Source organism: Aricia agestis, chromosome 20 (assembly GCF_905147365.1).
Source record: "Aricia agestis chromosome 20, ilAriAges1.1, whole genome shotgun sequence".
In the NCBI taxonomy this organism is placed as follows: Eukaryota; Metazoa; Arthropoda; class Insecta; order Lepidoptera; family Lycaenidae; genus Aricia; species Aricia agestis.
Window position 1 is genome coordinate 9,876,848 of NC_056425.1, and position 12,149 is coordinate 9,888,996.

Here is a 12,149-nt window from a genome sequence, read left to right on the forward strand (position 1 = left end):
TGTTCGGAATTTTACCTCGAAATTCTTGAAATCTTGAAAAATTGACAAAATATCAAAAATATTTCGTCGCGTTTAGTAGTGCGCGCGCAGAGGTCCGTTGTCATGGCAACGGTTACGTAGGCTAGACCAGTGTTACGCAGTCTGTGGCAGAGACAGGACGAAAGAGTTCCTATAGCATCAATTTAAAGGATTTTCTGTGAGTAAACCATAAAATAATCTATTATTAAACGAATAAGCGTAAAATAGGTAGTCAAATTATTTATTCGTCTTTATTTCTTTCGTTGTTAGTATTGTATTGATAATTGAAAATAAAGGTGCATTTTAAAAGCCACATGTTTATATTGCGTCATGAAAACACTTTAGGTAATAATTAATAAAGTGTCTAATATGTAACTCTTTATTTTATTGATCAATTGCTTTATAATTACATATTATTATTAATGTTTTGTATTCTTATTCAAGCTCGGCAGTGTAGATACTAATTTTGCCGCTTATTAGGTGCTGCCTGATGGCCCAAAAGCCAGCGGCAGCTAGATTTTCGTCTTTTTATAAAAGCTGAAAGTTTACCTGTTTATGACCACTATCATATTATATAGAGGTAAGAACACGGTAAGAACAACAAGAAGCTATGGAGTTTCAATTGCGGTTACTTTAGGAAGTATTTTTTATCTTATTTTCTTCAGGGTAACTGTAGGAATCTTGTCTTCCACTGCCGGACCACCTCAGTCTAATTATAAGAAAGTTTAAGGGCGTCTGGTGAGTGACGAAAGTGTGGCTGTTGGCTTCAATTTAAGACACAAAAAAAAATCTAAATTATTTTTTTACGTTTGCCTCGGCCTTAGCCATCATCATAATATTAATACGTGAACGAAAATCTTTGTAACCCTTTTTACGAAAAATGGGAAAACGTAGGTGCATGAAATTTTGCATAGTTATAGTTTATAACTAGCTATTTCATCGATAGCTAGATCGATTTATCGCCCCCGAAACCCACTATATACTAAATTTCATGAGCCGATTCCGAGATTCCAATTATATATATATATATATATATATATATATATATATATATATATAATGTGTGTTAATATGTTTTATATTAACAGAAAATAATGTGTGTTAATATAAAACATATTAACACACATTATTTTCGATGCACTCCTTCACCATATCTTATATCTTTAAAGGAGCAATTCTTGTATATATATAATTATAATTGGAATCTATATATATATATATATACCATTGGGCGATCTCTAGTATCTTTTAATAACCTCTAGTGCCTAATATCAGTTGCTCAGTTACTTAGTTTTAATTAGAGGTGTTTACGCGTGTTGAAATTAAATACCTCGGCCTACGCCAAGACGTTTAATTTGTAAACCTCGTAACAAATAAGTATCGCACTAAATTTTGATATCTACTAAAACACTATAGGTACTTACCAGAATCTGATGGCAAAAAGTGAGAAAATAAATTGACTCTAGCATTACCGGGGTAGCTGGAATAAAACATTTTGATCCTTTTTTTCCTTTTAATAGAGGCTTATTGTGTGAAAATTTATCCAATGATCAAGGATATTTTATGAAAATCTGCCATCAAAATTTGCCATCAAAATTTGCCATGATCAGATTCTGGTAGACCTATATATAGGTGACACCCGCAACTCTGTTGCCTTGAATATTTTCTCACGGGAACCGTGCGCTTTTCGTAACAAGAACAATCCTCCATTCCCGTCTTTTAAAGTGTCTCGATAAATAATTAGGTATAATCTAATAATTAAAAGGAAACAGATTTACTGGTACACTTTCGAATTAACATTATAAGCAAGGATTTATGTCACATTCATGCACCTTTTATCAGAACATTCTTAACGATTTCACAGTTACTAGCTTTTCTTGGGTCCTAGTTTTTGCATTGTTTTGAAATTTTTGATCAAAGTAATATGGCAAAGTTATTGGTTAGTTAGCTAAAAATATTAGTGGAATAAACGTAAAACAATGTTTCAGATTTGATATTTGAATGTTTCACCAGTAAGCTTGTGGTTTTGGCTTTAATATTTTTTTAATAAAAAAGTCTCAAGAAAAAAAAACACATTCTTAATTTAATTTCGCCTATTTTTTTTCAGTCTCCTACCGCAGCGGCAACAGTCAAGCTGGCGGGGGATGAGCGGGAAGCGCTGGACCCGCTGCTGGATCCAGATGACAGCGGCATAGACAGCGACGGCGACCGCCGACGATTGCTGCAGGCAAGTGTGGCTAAAGGTCCTAGGGTATCAAATAGGTATCGATATAGTTTCGACAGCGACGTTTGATGTTAAAAATCGGTGAAGTGCAAGTCGGACTCGCGCACGAAGGGTTCCGTGCCGTTATAGATCGAAGTATGTTTTTTGTATGGGAGCGTCCCTGAATTATTTATTTTATTTTAATTTTATTATAAAATATTTTAAGTACGAATATAATTAAAGATTTTGTGAATATTTCAAGTGTCAAAACCCAAAAATCACGTTTATTGTATAGGATATTAAATTAAATTAAATTTTCTTTTGTTTTTAGTATTTGTTGTTATAGCGGCAACAGAAATACACAATCTGCACGACAGAAGTCTAGCTATAGCGGTTCTCGGGATACAACCTGGAGACAGACAGACAGACAGACGGACAGACATCTAAGTCTTAGTGTCCCGTTTTCACCCGTTGGGTACGGAACTCTTAAAATATAAAGGATTTGAAACATTACAGTAAGAACCATTGGGAAGGATAAAACATGGAACTTTTGCAAAATATGTTTTACAATTTTACAAAAATGCATACGAATGAAAGAAAAAGATTAGATGATTGCTTCTTTGCTTTAATGTAACCGACTTCTGAAAAGGAGGAAGTTATAATATTATGTTCGTCTGTATATTTTTTTGGGGTTCCAAAGGGCTCCCAGCATTTCGGGCTCCCATTACGGCGTTGAAATAATAATATCTAAATTCTTACCATAATTATTATAATTACCACTCTTTTAAAAATACGAAGTAAAATCAGTCTAAGCTGAGCTATATCTCGTATGCGTTTGGCTAACATAATATCCATATCCATACTTAATATTAAGTCCTCTTCACGCCCAAACCGCTGAACTGATTTTGCTGAAATTTGGCATAGATACACCTTCAGCACAGTAAAAGCATGCCTTTGTATGAAGATAGCTTACTTCCCCTCCTTCTACTATGCCTTCAGTGCCGGGAAAGGACATAGGATACTTTTTAGCTCGGAAAATGTACGGTTCCCAGCGATAAATGAGTTTCGGAATTGTGGGCGTCGTCTAGTTTTGACTATAAGTAAGCTTTGCCGATGTAATTATTATAGTTGGCTTTACTCCCTTTTCAGGCAAGTGAGGGAAGCTCAGACGATGACTACGACTATAGATTAGCTTCCCCAGGCCGGGATAGTCTGAAGGGAGACTTGGTAAGAGCAATACAATCTTATCTTATATCTTTAAACGAGCAATTCAGAGCTAGGAATCATTTTTAGAAAATGTCATTTTATTCGTGTTTTATCGAATTCTAGCTAGTATCTTTAAACGAGCAATTCTTGTATATATATACGAGCTTTTGCCCGCGGCTTCGCCCGCGTTAAGAAGTATCATTATATACAAACTTTCATCCCCTATTTGAACCCCTTGGGGTTGGAATTTATCAAAATCCTTTTTTAGCGGATGCCTACGTCATAACATCTACCTGCATGCCAAATTTCAGCCCGATCCGTCCAATGGTTTGGGCTGTGCGTTGATAGATCACTATGTCAATCAGTCAGTCACCTTTGAGTTTTATATATTACGAGTATATATAGATATAATTGGAATCTCGGAATCGGCTCCAACGATTTTCATGCAATTTAGTATACAGTGTGTAACAAAAATAAGTGACAATACTTTAGGGTGTGTACGTGTTCCTTGTGGAGAGTTCACTGTGAAAGTAGCAGCGCTGAAAGACGAAATTTTTTTTTCACTTTTGTATGGGCAAGGGCCCGAGCGTCACGAGTTTCCCCAGACAAAAGTGAAAAAAATTTTTGGTCTTTCGGCGCTGCTACTTTCACAGTGAACTCTCTACAAGGAACATGTACACACCCTAAAGTATTATCACTTATTTTTGTTACACCCTGTATAGGGGGTTTCGGGGGCAATAAATCGATCTAGCTAGGAATAATTTTCAGAAAATGTCTTTTTATTCGTGTTTTATCGATAATCGATAAACTGAAAAATATGACTCTTCCTGACATCTATTGGCGAATAATAATACTATTTTGCGAGCAACTAATTGTTTTAACGACCAGCAGATGGCGTTATTAAGTAACACGAAGTCAATGAGTGTTTGCTATACCGAGCTCGGTCATCCAGGTGCTATAATATTATAGGCCTACATAATAAGGCTGTCTTATAAGATAACCCTTAATCTTACATATAAAATTCTCGTGTCACAATGTAAGTTACCGTACACTCCGAAACAGCTTTACTGATTTTTACCAAATTTTATGCGCATATTCAGTAGATCTAAGAATCGGCTACTGGATACTTTTTATATTGATAAGTGCATTTGTTGAATAAATAATAGTAAATTATTACAAGTCGAGACCGACGACGTTTGCCATGGTGCCATACTTACGTATTTAGTCACTTCAATAAAACAATATTATGGGCGAAATACTTTATATGGCAAAACAACGTATGCTGGGACAGCCAGTAATTATATAATTTAATAATATACATTTGCCTTAAATTGCGACAATCCTCCAAAACTAGGTAAAGATTTCAGTTTCCCCGTACTTAGTCTTGGAGATTGTAAATTACAATAATATACTAATCAAATCCGTTATTATTAAAGTGGTTAGGTTTTTTATTGAAGAGGCTCCGAAAATACTCGACCGAATTTACACCAAATTTGGCAATGAATATAGAAATTGACCACGGGAAAAAAAAACAATCTTTACTTTTCTATAATCGTTACCGTGGGATACAAAATCTATCAATTAATAAATTAAAAAAAGTAATTAAAGAACGTTTGTGTGCCAAAGCCTACTATACGGTCAAAGATTTCCTAAACGATAGCACATCTTGGGAGTAGGATGGCTGCTTGCAAGGCTGCTTCCACATTTATTATATGTGACTTACAATTGTGTATTCATATTGTGTATATTAAGTTATTTACATTGTAAATTTTATTTTTTTAAAAGACAAACTTTCCACTTTTTTACTAAAAAGTGGCCCCGTGCGAGTTTCTTACGCCGGTTCTTCTCGCCGGGTTAGTTCCCGAACCGGTGGTAGGCAACATGTAGTTCAACATTCTGAAAATATTTGATTCAAATTTATTCAGAAATAAAACAATTTTTATTTTTATTTTATTTATTTATACGAAATAACGGGCGTAACATCTTACATCATAACTTGAAATTGTAACTCGGAGGAAAATCGTTACCTCACAAGGACGCGTCCTTGCTCCGGCCTGTCCTTGAATTATACACAAATAAATTGAGATCGACTCACATTTCGGTGTTCGGCCCTCGCTGTCTCGGCAAATGTTGTTTTGTTATACGTTATAAATTATAATATATTTTGCACGTTAAATGCATTATATAAACATTTCTCTTGAATCACTCTATCAATAGAAAGCACGTTGAAATGCGTTTCGTAATTTCAAAGATCTCAGGGATTTTGCTACATTTATTGGTCATATTGAGTGTTATGACAGCTTTACAATCATGGTTATCCATCATGTCCCAAGTTGTGGAACTTTACTTGTATTAAGAAGTAGAAAACTATTATCTTACTATGCAAATTATCATTTACTCTGTTTCATAATTCGTTACATAAAATTATTACATATGTGGCGGTACCCACAATTCGCCTAGCATTCCTGCATCGCGCTATCGAAGTTTTCTGAGCGCGTCAGGTTATATATGACAGCTGAGATGTATCACGTGGGCTTCGGCCTGACCGAGCATACCACCTCGCTCGGTCGGAAGATCTTCCTTTGGCCTCCACGCATATCCCACATTGGTGACCCTCGACAGAACACGCCTCCTTCATCATTATCACTCCCCCCGCCCCTCCGCACCGCGCCAGCCAGCATCGCCTCATCGGGTACCCCGTCCACTAGCCGCAATGTACCGCGGCCTGGGCGACTCCGCATCGGCATCATCGGGCTTTCTCACTACACCGACCGGTCAGCAAGCAGAGCACATCTCTCCTGGTCAGCACGTAGCATCGGCCCCACACGGCAGCTTATCCGACTCACTGGATCCCGCGCAGCAGCTTACAGTTCCGACTCACTGGGACTCACTGCAACAGTTCCGACTCACTGGAACTAACTGGCACTGGTGACTCAAGCGACAAGACTTCAAGATTCGACCTCCGGTCTTCGGGGGGGGGAGTGATGTGGCGGTACCCACAATTCGCCTAACATCCCTGCATCGCGCTATCGAAGTTTTCTGAGCGCTTCAGGTTATATATGACAGCTGAGATGTATCACGTGGGCTTCAGCCTGACCGAGCATACCACCTCGCTCGGTCGGAAGATCTTCCTTTGGCCTCCACGCATATCTCACACATATTTCTAATCTATTGAACCGTTCTTTATCGGATTAGCAGTTCAAGTGCAATAGTAGAACAGTGCCAAAAACGTTTTCCATTGTTTTTGGCTTCGCCGAAGCCGAAGACGATCTATACAAGGAGCAAGAAAATCATTAATAATTACTTATTCACTGCACTCCTTAAAAAAGAACATTACAAATACTTACAGTACTGACAGTTTTTATTTATTTCCAGATAACCCTAGAACAGTGGTCGCACACGGGTATGGGTCAGAAAAGCCCCGACCGCGGCTCCCCCCTCCTCTACGAGGTGGAACTGACCGCGTCAGACGAGGACGACGACACGTCAGTCTTCGAGCTCGTCATACCCGTGCCAAACAGGTATCGGGTCAATTCCACCCCCATGACGAATAAGGGAAGGTTGATATTTTTCTGCAGCTTCTTCTGTTGTTTCCGGAAATGCTTTTGAATATTCCAAATTTGGATTTTACAAAAGTGTACTTTTATTTTGGAGATTATAACAGGCACAAGGGGGTTAATTCTACCCCCGTGACGAATAAGGTTGATATTCTTCTGCAGCTTCTTCTGTTGTTTCCGGAAATGTTTTTGAATTTAGATCAACATTCTTTTTAGAGATGTTGTCATTTTTTATTTTGGAGGCTATTCTTTATAGTACGGAAGCTCTAGAACAAATTTTATTGTGATTACTAACAAGCTAATTTTTGATAAGACAAACAACATTTTTATTTTCGAAAAATCTCGAAAGTGGTAGCTAACAGAGATAGAAAGGATTTCATACTTTGACTCGATGGTCCTAAAATATGGATTGTTTTATTTGTAGGACAAGGTTACTCTTAAATTATATAACTATTAACCTACAAATATACAAAAATCTGCTGGTTAGGGTTCCGTTTTAGGGTACAGTAGTCAACCAAGTTTTGTTGTATGAACAAACTGTAGCTGTAGCTACAAAAAAAATTAGCTTGTTAGTAATCACAAAAAAAATGTTCTAGGGCTTCCTCACTATTATTTAAATGTTTTAAGTTTTTATTTTTAAATTGCTGTGGCTTTTCTTTTATATTTTTAATTTGTTCATAATTATTTCAAGAGTAGCATTACTTACTAACAATTTTCCCCGCGTTCCATTTGATGTTACAAACGATCAAAACTCTTAAAGTAGGAGGTATTTTGAGCGTTTTGACCGTTTTTTAAATAAAATGGAACGCGGGGCTTGTGATTTATGTTAGCATATTTTTTTTAATTAATCGATAAGATTTTTTATGATATTTCTGATTATAAAGTAATTACAAAAATAAATGTCAAATAAAAATTTCATGTTACTACTTATCTTAAATGTTCTGTCGAAACTATTCTGAATTCAGTATCATTTACTAAGTCATGTATTAGTTTTAAGTTACACAATTTTATATTAAAAAATAGTGAGTAAGTGAAATCTAACCCCAATTCTAATCTATCTGTGTAAAATCTTTTTATAAGTCTACGTAAATTCCGTCAATTATTTTGATAAGATTCTACCTTCTAAAAATAATACACAATATTTAATTAGTTTACTTTAAATGCTTGGCCTATTGGATTGTAAAAATTTTTAGTTCATAGTTTTCCTACCGCTATTTTAGGGTTAACGTGTAAGCAAGCTATAACAAGTTGCAATAAAAAACTGTGTATACTTAATTATAATTGTTAATAATGCTGTGCTTTTTTAAATCAATACTTTTATGATCAATCAGAAAGTGTTTGTCTCAGTGTTATTTCTTTTCACTAAGCTGCTGTTCGGTGTATTTTGATCTTTTTCGGAATTAACGAAAATTATTACAGCCAAATTTACGGTTACCGTGCGAATTTCTGCGTGAACGTGCAAGCAATATCTTGAATATAGTAAATTGATGTTGTTTTGTAGGACATAAATTAAATATGTACTATCAGAGAAGGTGATTGCCATGCAAATCAGGGACCTAAGGGCCAACCCACACGTACCACAACCACACGACAACCGCAACCACACGACAAACACACGACGTGGTCGGGCGTATATTTCGTACTAGCTGTTCGTCGTCGTACTAGCGACTTCGTCCGCGTGGACTTCAGTTTATAGCGCGCGATGTCAACAAAATTGGTGTCAAAAGCTTTTATAAAAAAACTCTGGTACCCCTTAAATCAATACGCCTGTGCAGTGTGCACACAATAAGTATTTCATTTTTTTTATATTAAACTTTATATTTTATACCAAATTTTAAAGCTTATTTAGCCCCCCAATTACACAACTTTACCCATAAACTATTTATCATTGATAGGTTTAAGGTTACGTCACTGCACAGATAAATTACTGAGTTATTTAATTCCGTAGAATAGATATAACAATCGAAAAAAAATCGAAACTTAAAAATGTAAGATGATACCACGTCTTATAGAAAGACTTTTGAGCAAGCGTCAGCGCGATGTAGAAGACGCACGGCGCCATCTATTATGAATTTTTGGAACTAACCTAATTTGAACAAATTTACGTATTTTCACCCCTTTACAACCTTTTTTTCTCGTAAAAAAGTAGCCTATGTCCTTTTTCAGGCTTTAGACTATCTGTATACAAAATTTCATTACAATCGGTAGTTTTGGCGTTTGGCGTGAAATCGAGACATCGTGACAGACAGATACTTTCGCATTTATAATATTAGTATAGATTGTAAATGAACTGGACCATTCACACGTACCACATTTTGTAGTCGTTGTCGACCACTTGTAAAATACCGACCACATCGCAACCACGTCGCAACCACATTGCAACATTATTTTGTCGGTACCACAACGCAACCACAAAATGCTGCAGCGACACCATTCACACGTAACCACAGCTCGACGACATTTTGTCGTTGCGATGTCGTGTGGTTGTGGTACGTGTGGGTTGGCAGACTTGGCACCATAAACCTATAAAGTATATATTAAGTCTATGCTTGGCACTAAGTAGTTTGGTTGCGTTACGTCAAACCCAGCTGACAGATCACAATAATTAACATTGAATTGACATATTCGACCAAATAACGTTGGTCTGTCAATTGCATAGGAATCAACTTCCTCGATGGTACATACCTATGTATTTACATTGATGAGTGATGACACAGTAAAGAAAAACAAAAGCACATTAATTTTGGTAAATTTAAGAAAAAAATTGTTAACATTTAGATCAAAAAGAATTGATACGGAATATAAAATATAGGCCTATGGTTATTTACCCTTTTTAACCATTGTTACTAATTATTTATAAAATATCAATCAATGCTATGATTATTTTTTATTCATAATTTAGATTTGCTTTTCTTAATTTAGAAATTTTAAGACTGATTTGAGCCAAAAAATAACATTAATGTTTTGTAAACTTCATGTTAAAAAATGTATGAGACAATGTTTTTTCTTTGTAAAAAATAAAGTTACTATTTGTGTGTCTAATTGTTTCACTATATTCATTTAATTTTAGTAGATTTTGATATAAACCTTTTACTTTTAAAAGTACATTTTTTCATAAACTTCTCATTAAATTCAAGTGAGATAATCGTGAAAAGCAAAGTGTAGCTATAAATACATAAGATTAATTAATGTAAAATGGGTACTAAAATCCAGTGGCGGTTTTAACATTAGCGCCCTGGGGTATAATATTAAAACCGCCTTAAATGTTAAAAAAAAAAACTAGATTTCTAACAGCGCGCCCTTAATTCCCTAAGCAGCATTTCGATCAAACAAATTGACTGTATTGGCTAATTTTCTCTCCTATTCGGGAGTAAACGTAAATGAAAAGAGGCGCCCTCGCGGATGCCCCTTGCTCTTTAGCCAAGACCTTTTTTTATATCTCCTTTATAGAATCGCCGATCAAAATGTATGGAATTGACATAAGCGTCCGTTAATATATAGTTGACATTCGACTCGTCTTATATCAATTCCATACATTTTGATCGGTGATTCTATAAATGTCGAATTTACTTAAATTCGAATACAAAAATTCCTGTCTTTTGATATCGTATTGAAAGATTAAGGTTCTGAGAAAGTGAAGTACCATTTGAGTCTCACAGGCCACATGTTAACATTGCTGTCAAGAAATTGTGTGAAGTATAATAAACGACGAACGAATATAAAAGTGATTTTCTTTTATTTAATCTATCCACGACCTCACAGTCTAAGCCAACTATACTAACAATAAATAAGAGATAAAGAAAACTTCTTGGCTGCAGGCTCTGATTATCAATCGAACGGCAGTCATCCAACGCCATACGCTCCTTTAAAACGCATTAGATATTACTTTTTAAATACATACCTGTCTTCTCTTCTAAATAAATAAATGTTCATTTTAGTCAGTATCGCTAAAACTCAACCGATTTGGCTAATTTTAGTCCTGAAATAGAATAGAAAATACTTTATTTGTACAACTTAAAACTAAACTTAAACTTAAAAAAAAAACACAATAAAGGAAAAATATGTACAAATAGGCGGTCTTACTGCTAGCAGCAGTTTCTGCCAGACAACCTTTATTATAATTATAACTTATTATAATATACGTGGAAGTCCAGGGAAAGTTTGTACTTTGTACGGTGAGAATATATTATGTTAGGAGGCAAGGGATATGAAGTTTATCGGGTCATCTAGTAGAAAATATAAAAAACTTGAAAATAATAGTCAAACCACAACCTATTCTACTCGTCGCTAGATGGCGCTTGTACAAAATACCTGATACCATAACTGGTAAAGTGACACCTAGCGTATATTATTCGAATCATTTTCTCAGAAATGCTGGTCACTCTTGGAATCTACACCACGTCGGCAATGCAGGGTTCTATGCCAAGGAATGTCACTCCGAGCACGGGAAAAATGCTAGATGTTTTTGGTTTCCCTATAAAAACTACAGTTACGATTTCCAGAAAATAATTAAAAATGTTTTTTTACGGGCAATTTGTTAGAAATGACATAGTTTTGGACTTGTTTAGTCAATGGAAAATTTAAAGGTTTTAAAATCACCACAGTATACCCAGTGCCGTAAATAGCCTTTTTTGCGCCCAGTGTGAGCTTCTATATAACTACACCTTTGTTTTTTAACCGACTTCCAAAAAGGAGGAGGTTATAATATTATGTTCGGCTGTGGATATTTTTTTACTACATTGGGAAACATCTCTGGGGCGCAACGGGAACTTATCGGGAGCTCGGGAGCGGATCTGTCTGGTCTGGCCATTCTTGCGCCCCCCAGAGTCTACGCCCTGTGCCTGGGCACCGGTGGCACCGCCCTATTTACAGCACTGAGTATACCACGGTATTCCGTATTAGCCATTAGTTTCCTTAACTGGGTACTTACATTTTAATTCTTAAGTCGTTTTGATCTGTGCCTAAGCGTCCTACAATAGTTTGCCAAATACTGAAACTAGATTTTATATGGAAGAAACCGCACTTGATGTAAACCAATTTTATTGATCAAATGATATCACTAAACCCCAGTAGTTGGCAGCCTCTCAAGATCACGCTCATAGTAAAAGCCACTTTCATTTTTCTGGGAAGATAAACTATGTTCAGGACTAGATTTTACCTGTGGA